Source organism: Ixodes scapularis, unplaced genomic scaffold (assembly GCF_016920785.2).
Source record: "Ixodes scapularis isolate PalLabHiFi unplaced genomic scaffold, ASM1692078v2 PGA_scaffold4__175_contigs__length_147842914, whole genome shotgun sequence".
Taxonomy (NCBI): Eukaryota; Metazoa; Arthropoda; class Arachnida; order Ixodida; family Ixodidae; genus Ixodes; species Ixodes scapularis.
In genome coordinates this window covers 59,058,207-59,069,273 of record NW_024609879.1, presented here as the reverse complement: position 1 = coordinate 59,069,273, position 11,067 = coordinate 59,058,207, and the positions used below count along the sequence as shown (strand labels likewise).

Below are 11,067 nucleotides of genomic sequence, written 5' to 3'. Positions count from 1 at the left end.
TGGCGTGTTGTCCGCACATTGCAGCAATGGCCAGAGACTGTTAAAATGTTAGCTGCAGTGATTTAACAAAACCGATATCTCAGTGAACAATAAATAAGCAGTAAAATGCTATATTGTTCACTTAGACATCCATTTTGTTAAGTCACTGCAGCTAGCAGTTTAACAGGCTGTGGCCGACGCTGCAAGGTGTGGACAACACACCTGCTAATTTTGTATGCAGGAACGATTCCTGTTTTCGCACATCACGTACAGCTCGGTGATTGAGAATTACGGTTTTTTGCCGCTGCAAGTTACGGACAACACACCAGCTAATTTTCGATGCCGGAACAATTTCAGTCGTTGCACATCACGTGAAGCTCAGTTATTAACTGTTACGGTTTTTTGCCGTCGCAAGTTACGGACAACACGCCAGCTAATTTTCGATGCCGGAACAATTCCCGTATCTGTGGATCACGTACATGAGAGTTACGGTTTTCTGCCATGCTTCTACGGGTCAAGTTACGGGCAAAAACCGTAGGGCCTCATTACTGTCATGCACGTAATACCTACGTAATGCTGTGACCGTTATGCAAGACAACGGAAATTGTACCGGCATCAAAAATTAACTGGCAATTTCCGTAATTTGACGGGATTTTTTTTTACAGTGTAGCGTGCGAAAAACTTGCGATAATTTCGCTTCGTGAATACGGAACTTTTCTAAGGTTTTGCTGTAAGATCGTTTTGTAAGTAAGCTCTGTTACCTGTTGCGGACGACGAAGACAAGGCAGACGGGTCGTACAAATACGACTCTAGAAAGAATCGCTTCTCGGCCATCATGGCCTGGTGATGTAGCGGCGTTGGTCGGCGACCATTCACTCGAAGCCGCTCCAGCCGCTCTGCCGGCTCTGCAATATGCTACTACAGCCCTCGGGTACTTCGACTATGCGAGATTGTAACACGCTGACGCCACCAAGTGGCAAGACTCGTAACTACGGTATGCTTTGCCCTCCGAGGCATGATGACGTCAAGACCGCGCCGGATCTCCCGAGGTGCATCGCGCTCTTCGACGGCTGATTTTGAAGCGCTCGCCGAAATCCAGGCATTCAGAACGAGAAATACAGCCATCTGCTTGAAATATGACTATGCGATTATCAATTACTGGTTTATCTGATTCCATTTGACTTATCTCTAGGTGTTTCGTGTATATTTTAAGTTTCGATTCAGTATCCTTTTAAAAGGATACTGAGCCAAAGAATTTAGTGTCCATAATAAGTGGCGCACGTTCTTTCCACGAGCCAGCAGCCGCCGGTGTGCGCTAGCACAAGCAACAAAAATGACGTCAAAGACCTCCATTCGTGGTTGAGAGGACAGTGAAATGTATGGGCTTCGGACCAAAGGAGAATAGAGACAAGTTTTTCATCTACACAGTGGTGCCTGGTGTAAAAAGTAAGCGATGAATTGGTTTAACGAGAACGTAGCTTTCACTTGTAGAGATGAAAAGCCTATCTTTATTCTCCTTTAGTCCGAAGCCCATGCATTTCACTGTCATCTCAACCGCGAATGGAGGTCTGTGACGCCATTTTTGTTGCGTGTGCTCGCGCACACCGGCGGCTGCTGGCTGGTGGAAAGAACGTGCGCCACTTATTATGGGCACTAAATTCTTTGGTTCAGTATCCCTTTAAAGATTCAGTGCAATTGCTCGCGATTCGATGGAGAAAACGGGAGGATCTGCTAGGCATTCGCGTTTCGAACGCCGGTGTGAATGAGCGGATTTAAGCTGTCTCTGTCGTGTCAATAAAAGTTGCATCAGAAACAAATGGGAGACAGTTCACTACACATCGTTGCGATGTTTCTGTCTGTACTACAGTAATACCACGTTACATAAGAAACATGTCGTGCGCTGCAGTTCCGCAACATTTAGATTATGCCGTCTAGCAAACGTTGTGCCTTCAACATTTTTCCGACTTTTAGCGCACGGTTTCCTAGGCAGCATGGAATTCGAAACAGTAGCCTAACGCTGTGTCTTTGTCGTGCTGATCAATATTGTTTTAGAAACAGATTGAAAACAGTTCACAACACAACGTTGCGATTTTCACGTCAGTACTACAGTAATACCGCGTTGCATAAGAAACATGTCGTGCGCTGCAGTTGCGACACATTTAAATTATGTCGTCTAGCAAACGTTGTACCTTCAGCCTTTTTCCGACTTTTAGCACACGGTTTCCTAGGCAGCGTGGAATTCAAAACAGTAGCCTAACGCTGCGCCTTTATCGTGCCAATCAATATTGCGTCAAAAACAGATTGGATACAGTTCACTACACAACTTTGGGATGTTTGCGTCTGTACTACAGTAATACCACGTTGCATAAGAAACATATCGTGCGCTGCAGTTGCGCAACATTTAAATTATGCCGCCTAGCAAACGTTGTACCTTCAGCCTTTTCCGACTTTTAATACATAGTTCCCCAATCAGCATGGCGTTCGAAACAGTAGCGTAACGCTGCATGTTTGTCTAAACATACTGGGGACTGTTGCGCAAAATAGCCCAACACTCCCACAACATTCGGAACATTCTAGCAACATATCAATGTTACTTGAGTCCTCTTGAACCACAGGGCCTGCCACTCCACGAGTCTCCATAGCCGCAACACATGCCGGTAGGAAGCATCAAATTATGAGAAAATTACTGGTTAACAACAGTCAACAATGACATCACAGGCCCTTTGAAGTTACACACATGTGACACCTGGTTTAACATTAGGAAAATTGAAAGTGCGCACGATTAAAGCAGACACTGTACCAAACCTGCTCCTAGACTTCAAGCTTTTAATATGAATGGTGGGAAAGCATGAAGCTGTGAAATCCATGCCTGAAATCCCATGCTGGACATGTGTATACTTACCATAAAGAAACCATTCGTGGAATTATCCGAGCCCTTTAACTTGCACTAAAAATATTGCTCTCCCTTCTGATTGCTTCGCACCCCAATACCCCTCAAATCTCACTCCTTGACTTTACTAAGCTCAGTTCAGTGACTCACTTTTATTTTCAAAGTTTTTCTTCTAGTGCACATTCAATATTTTTGTGCATATTTCACTGCTTTCGACACGGGCACTCACTGTCAACACGCCGCTTCGCAAACAGCTCCCAAATCGAGACAGACTGCTGCTGCCACTCTATATCATACTATGAGTGGCCTCATTTCACCTATGTACAGCTGCAAATTTAAGAGCAATGCACATGCTATTTCTGTAAGCGGAACAGCGAATTGAGGCATGAAAATTGACGCTGTGCGTAAACATAGAGACAGTAAAACTCCAAACCAAAGCAGGGTCAGCTCTCGCATCACAATTTAGTGCTTTATCATCACAGATATTGCCTACCCTGATTTTGAAAAAGTTTTTCCTGTATCAGCATTCAGTTTAACTAAAAAAACTTACGGAATCACAAAGAATGGTACCAGCAGTACTACTCATTTCGGGATACGAAGAAGCATGTTGATCATTTAACGCAGGAAATTAAAGCAAAGTGTAGATAAAAAAAAATGTTTTAAACTTTATTTTTTTGCTTTGTATGCATGTTTGTAAGCACGGCCTATGGGCGCCGCCATCTTGCTTGCCGGGGGTACTTAAGTGCACTGTGGGCCGTGCCATAATCTGACTACAACGCCGTCTCAAGGCATCGTAATTTGGTTATGCCGCAGCTCACGCGCTCTTCAGCTAGGAAGATGGCGGCGCCCAGGGGACGTACCTGTAAATGTGTATACGTAATCGATCACTGAAGTTATTTTTGGTGCAAATGAACTTCTAAGCAAAGAATCTTTTATGTTGCGAATTTGCGACATAGAGTAGTTAGGCCTGGAGAAATAGGTTATACTGTTTCACCTGACATCCGGGTGCGGAGGACGCTACGTTACAGCCTCGACCTCTTGTGCTCTGGCCTCGGCCGCACTAGCCTCAGCGTCCCCCAGTCAGGTCCGCCCTGGTCTCAACCTGCTCCATCCCGGCTTCAGCCTCGGTGGCCCTGGCTTCGGCCTCGTTAGCCCTTGCTTTGACCTTATTAGCCCTGGCTTCGGCCCCGGTCTGAGGCTCGCTGGCCCTGGTCTCGACATTGTTGGCCCAGGTCTTGCCCTCCTTTATCTGGGCCTCCTTGGACCTAGCAGAGGCCTCTTCAGCAGTGGTCAGTGCAGGTACAGCGAAGACAGGCCCTCGAGCTTGTGCTGCAACGTCCTCAGGGTCCCCAGAAGATGCACTGAGCTATAAACAGCAAATATAAGCAGTAATGATAGATTATCAGAGTTGTACAACAAAGTATAACATTGGAAGTCCTAAGCTACTGCTTCCCAGAAGTGACCTCTGAAAAACCCGCAAAGTTGCATTTCCGTTGTCCACCAACTTTTTTCTAATGCTGAGGAAAATAACATCATATGTCATCTGCCGTCACAGTGCATAGGTTACTGAACCGGTATATCTACAGTCTCCAATTACTTCAGTGGTCTGAACAGCTTGCAGTTTGCATGAATAAATAATTGATAAGTACACTTGAAAAATCAATGATGACATTGATTAAAATATATTAACCAAGCACCAAAATGGCAACATTATATGAATACTGATATGATCTCCATCAACCTAACATTTTCTAACAAAAATGTTTTTATACATACCCTGTGTCCTTTCAGCTCCTCGCAAAGCTTTTTGAGAAGCTTGTCCTCCACAGTGTCTTTTTTTCTTGTGGACTGCTTCTTCTGCAACGAGTGATTTGAAGAAAGCACATCAGCAAGTTTCTGCAAAAGATAACGTCGCTGTTGAAGCCGCAGCATCACAGCGTGGTTCATGTTCCGAAGTTCCGCAATTATAAGCTGCGCCATTGTAAACTCATTTCCTTCACGTCACACTTCGAACAGAAGAAGCTCTTGCCAAAAAAATAATCAGTGACGGATTCACCCGGTCTGTGTCCGCCGGAGCATCATCTCGTAGAGTGCGAATCATCGTCATCGGGGAACACCATCTGTAGTTCTGCCCATTTAGACCAAGTTTCCAGTTGCTTCCCGGTCATTAAATGCCACTCAAGCCGTCCCGCTCACCTTGGTTGACGCAACAGCGAGCGTTAAGGCCCATACGCACATTCGCGTTTGAGCGCGGTGCGTTCCGTAGCAGCAAGCGGACGCGTTGCGTTGCGAAGACCGCTTGCTCCAAGTTTGTACGCACAGTTGCGTTGACACGCAGTCAACCGCAGTCAAGAGCCAATAAGAACGCGCTATCGTCGCTAGTGGCTCACCAATAGTAAGCGAAATCCAAGGCAACATGGCGGCGCACAGCGACAGCGTCGGTGTTCGATCTTGGGACAATCTCGCCGGCTTCCCCAACGTTCTGTCAAGCTTGAACCATCGCAGCCTTGGAAAATACAGTCCCCACCGCTCCCCAAACCGAAAAAGCAAGCACTGCGACCCGCGAACCGGATACGTCTCGCCGAGTCGGCCGGGTGGGGCGAGCGAACACGTCATCCCCTCTCCTCTTTCGGTTTCTGATTGGTCGAACGCACTCGAACGCACCGCAACGCTTCGGAAAGTTGAGCGAGTCTCTACTCGCTTGCGTCGCGCTACCGAGCGTTGCGGGAAGGCGCGCGTCGCTCTGCAAGCGACCGCGCCTGGCCGCAAGGACTCCGCAACGCACTCAAACGCGTTCAAACGCAAATGTGCGTATGGCCCTTCATTCCATCGCTCCACCCGGACCGCGCTGCAGCGCCACTGTTTTGATATGCGCCTCCCAGTCCCGCGCACTTCCTTTTGGCGCTCGCTGCCGGCGAGGGGTCAGAGAAGGCGGGAATGGACGCCGTCAAGTCCGGCATCGCGGTCACCGATGCGAAGCGCCGTTGTGACGCTAGGGTCCGTACGAGCTCACGGTCCGCGGCCATGGCTGTGCTTTCTCGTCGAGTCAACGGGAACACTGGACGGCCTCTCCTCGGTGGCGGAAACAATGGACACGCACCACCGCCCGTGAAAAAGACTCTGTGGTGAACTGTGATCGGACATTTCAACGAGGTGCAAGAAAGAAGAAGACGACGGGATTTGGAAAGAAAAGAAGCACGAGGCAACAGAAAAAAAAGAAGAAGTGGTTGCTGGAACAACGAGGACGACGGCTGACTGGGGGTTGTCTTCCTGGGAGCCGTCGACGCAAACAGAAACGACTGGGCGTAGCTGCACGGGACAACCGGGCCGTATCGTGAAGACGATGTTCCGTTGTCCCGGACGACTCCCAGCGGCGGCTGCACCGACCATGGAAGACATCACCACATCGTTGCCACAACGCCACGTCACCACGTCGTTGCCACAACGTCACCACCGTCGTTGTCAGGTGAAGTGAAGTGTCTCACTCTGACCTCCACAAAACTTTTTGACTTGAGACTCTCATTTATTTCTCAATGACTCATCAACTGGTTGTTTTATGAGTGCCCTAAAGAAATTGTGTATCCTGTAACGTATTTCATGTTTTTCTCTGTATTGGTATCGCTATTGTTTTTCAACGGAATTACTAAAGCTTACACAAAACCAGTACTTGCCTCGTCAATAATTTGATATATTCAAAGAGAGCTTGACCTCAAATAACGAACCTCCTCACATTGGCGTCCGCGACAGGACGAGGCAAGTCGTGTTCTGATTTTGTGTAACCTAAAGAAAAAAATGGATACGAGAGAACTAATGTCAATGGGCGAGGTACTCGGCCTGAGTGGAGATGATCTACGTAAGTGGGTTGACGCGGAGCGGGAGCGTGAACGCAACGAAAAGCTAGCGGAGTGGGAAGCAACGAAAGAGCGGCTTGACGCGGAGCGCGCGCTGGCTCAATGCGAACGCGAGCGCCTCGCGCTTGAACAACAAACTCTCCAACTAAAGTTGCAGCTCCTGGAAAGGCAACAAAGTAATGTGGAAGCAGTTAACTCAGGATCGTCAGGCGAAGGAGGCACCTCACCAGTAACTGCAGCCGTTACTCCCCACGAGCTCATCCCAGTTTTCGATGAAAAACGGGACGATCTAGATGCTTACCTACATAGGTTCGAGCGCATAGCCGTCGGACAGGGTTGGCCACAGGAGAAGTGGACTACAGCCCTCAGCATGTGCCTCGTAGGGGAAGCACTACGCGTTTTTGGACGACTTTCTCCAGTGGAGTCGCTAGATTACGAGTGCACAAAGCGTGCCCTACTTCAACGGTTCCGATTTACAGCCGAGGGCTACAGGGAAAAGTTTCGCTCCTGCAAACCACAAAATGGAGAAACCGGAGGCCAGTTCGCAGCCCGTCTAGAAGGGTATTTGGATCGCTGGATTGCGATGAAAGAAACTCCCAAAACGTACGAGGCCATGCGGGACCTGGTTGTCTCCGACCAGTTTCTTGGTAACTGTCACCCTAAATTAGCGGTTTTTCTTAAGGAGCGGAACTGCACAAGCCTAGTTGAACTAGCTAAAAACTCGGACAACTATCTCGATGCCCAACATCTATCAAACCTCAACTGGATGGGGAAAGAAACCATCGCATCCGGAGAGCTGGGGCAAAAGAGAAAGGATAATACCTCCGCTGTGGAGAAGCCACGTTGCTTGGTGTGTAACAAAACCGGACACAAGTCAGCGGAATGTCGATCCCGGATGGGAAACCAGAAATTTTGCTGGATATGTAAAAAGGAGGGGCACCAGGCAAAAACCTGTCCTCAGAAGAACCAGCCGAACCCGCAAGCGTTGTGTCTCCTTGCACCACAGCCTACTACTAGCCCTAAGGCGGAGCAGCGTACGGAAGGATGCTGGAACACCCGGGAAGTCGAATCACGAATGGTCAATGTTGTTCAAGACCGTCTGGAAGTTGCTGGCATGGTTAGGGCTAATATGCCAATCTCTGAAGGCACGTTGAACGGAGAATCAGTTGTAGTCCTCAGGGACACGGGTAGCAATACTGTGGTAGTCAGACGGCAATTGGTGCCATCTGAAGCGTTCACTGGCACAGAAGGGCCAATATACCTTGTTGACGGATCATGTCAGACACTACCAGAGGCTAAAGTGCAGGTCTCATGTCCATACTACAGTGGCACAGTCCGAGCCAAGGTAATGGACAATCCACTGTACGATGTAGTACTTGGAAATATACCAGGATGCTCACTACCAGGAGAAACAGATTCTACTTGGCAGACTGAGACTGGGTGAACGCAGCTCGAAGAGAACAATGTTCCAACCGATCTAGTGGCCACCAGCAAGGAAAAAGGTGTGCCTAACATAGCACCGGCGGGAAGGGAGGTTTCGAGAGACGATTTGAGTCAGCGTCAGGAACTCGACCCTACATTGGCAGCATGCTTTAACAAAGTCGGGCAGAGGCAGACTTCGAATGGGGGACATACATCGGAGTTTTACCTATCAAAAGGGGTTTTGTTCCGCCGGTATGTCCTTACATCTCGAAAATCTTTCAACCAAGTGGTGGTACCGCAAGACCTGCGACCCTACATCCTGAAAGTGGCTCACGAAGGAACAATGGCAGGCCACCAGGGTATCAAGAAGACGACAGATCGTGTTCTGGAAGCTTTCTTTTGGCCAGGAGTGCAGGCACAAATCAAGCGATTTGTGAATTCTTGTGACAGGTGTCAGAGAGTGACCCCCAAGGGGAAGATAGCAAAGGCTCCGCTTGGGAAGATGCCTATTATCGAAACGCCATTCGAGCGCGTCGCAATCGACCTGATCGGACCTTTCTCGCCCTCGTCAGAAACGGGAAACCGCTTCATTTTGACCATGGTCGACTGTGCTACAAGATATCCCGATGCAGTGGCGCTTCCATCGATGGACTCCAAAACCGTGGCCGAGGGCTTGATCCAGATGTTCTCGCGCGTTGGAGTACCACGGGAAATACTTAGCGACCAGGCTCCAACGTTCACTTCAGCCTTGATGAAAGAGGTAGCCTGCCTCTTGTCCATACAACAGCTAACCACCACGCCGTATCATCCCATGTGCAATGGGATGGTGGAGAAGTTTAACGGGACGCTGAAGACAATGCTTCGAAAGATGTGCCAAGAGAAGCCGCGACAGTGGGATCGCTATATCACTCCCCTTTTGTTCGCATACAGAGAGGTACCGCAGCGTAGTCTGGGGTTTTCGCCTTTTACGTTGATATACGGAAGGCACATTCGAGGCCCTATGACCATCCTGAAGGAGCTGTGGACAAACGACAGTCTCACCGAAGAGGTCAAGACTACCTACGGGTATGTGTTGGACTTAAGAGATCGCCTTGAAGAGACGATGGAGCTGGCCATCAAGAATCTTGCTGAGGCGCAACAGGTCCAAAAGAAATATTTTGACAAAAAGTCCCAAAACCGTCAACTGCGAGTTGGTGACCGAGCACTGCTTTTGCTGCCGACCACCCAAAACAAACTGCTCATGGCTTGGAAAGGTTCGTTTCCGGTTGTCGGCACTAAGGGAGGTTACGACTACCTCATCGATTTGGGACACACGCAAAAGCTCTTCCACGTCAACCTACTCAAGCGGTACGAAGAGCGGGGAAAGCAAGAACAGCCTCAACCCCAGGCATCGGCCATTTTCGCCGTCGAAGACGAAAAGGACGGCTTACTATCAGCCCCGTCGCTTCAAAAGACACAAGGAGCCAAGGATGTAATGCTTAGCCAAGACCTCTCAAAAGAAGAAAACGATCAGCTAAGGGCCCTTTTGAAGAGGTACGATGATGTATTTTCAGACCGGCCAGGGAAGACAAACATCCTTGATTGCCAACTTCAACTCACAAGCGAAGTGCCGCTCCAAACACCGCAGCACCCCGTGCCCCTAGCCATGAGGGCGACGATTGAAAAGGAAGTGCAGGAGATGTTGCGGGGAGCAATCATTGAAAAGTCAAAATCCCCATACAGGTCTCCACTTATTCTAGTGCGGAAGCCAGACAACACCTTCCGTATATGCGTCGACTTTCGTCGCATCAACAACATTTTGGTAGATGACGCAGAACCCATGCCCCGCACAGATGATGTGTTTGCGGAAGTGGGGAAGAGGAGATACTTCTCCAAGTTTGACCTAGTTAAAGGCTACTGGCAAATACCGTTGACGGAAGAATCCAAGCCAGTTACGGCGTTTTCAACAGCCTCGGGCTTGTACCAGTTCAGATGCTTGCCTTTTGGATTAAAGACCGCTTCAGCAGTCTTTACAAGACTCATGAGGGAACTCTTGAACGGGATACCATATGTGCAACATTATATTGACGATGTTCTCGTTGCCACCGATACTTGGTCAGAGCACCTGACGACGCTGCAGTGTTTGCTGGAGCGAGTTCGCCAGGCAGGCTTAACAATCAAGCCCAGCAAGTGCGAGATCGGCATGAAAAAGATCACGTTCTTGGGCCACGAGCTAGAGGAAGGAAAGATTCGACCTTTGCTGCGCACACTAGAGCAGGTCATAAAGGCGCAAAAGCCACAGACGAAGAAGCAGGTCCGATCATTCTTGGGCCTGGCAAATTATTACAGGCAGTTCGTACCAGGTTATGCTCAGATCGCCCAACCCCTAGTGGAAATGACAAAGAAAAGAGAGCCCAACAAGGTACATTGGACAGACGAAAGAGAAGAGGCCTTTAATATGTTAAAAGTTGCTCTCTCCTCTAGGCCTGTGCTACGAGCACCGGATATCACCAAGGAGTTTGTAGTGAGAACGGATGCATCAGAGACCGCGATTGGCGCCGTCCTGATGCAAGAGCACGAGGGGTTGCTACATCCCATATCATACGCGAGCAAACAACTTCTCCCGCGCGAGCAAAAATATTCCACGGTCGAACGGGAATGCTTGGCCCTAATGTGGGCGGTTCAGAAATTCCACATGTACCTATACGGGAAACAGTTTACGGTACAAACGGACCACCACCCACTGCAGTACTTGAACACTGCGAAGTTGATAAACAGTAGAGTGTTAAGGTGGTCCCTCTTGCTTCAAGAATATAATTATAGAGTTGTACATATTAAGGGTAGCGAAAATGTAGGAGCAGATTTTATGAGCAGGATCTGAGTTTTTTTTTCATGCCTTATCTAGAAAATACGGTCTTTGTTTTGGTTTACCATGTATATGTTCAC

The 11,067-nt window shown here is 48.6% G+C and overlaps 1 pseudogene; it reads right to left on the bottom strand.

The window, feature by feature from the left end:
• Positions 1 to 3,886: 3,886 nt before the first annotated feature.
• Positions 3,887 to 6,268, bottom strand: LOC120840814 (annotated as a pseudogene).
• Positions 6,269 to 11,067: the final 4,799 nt, after the last annotated feature.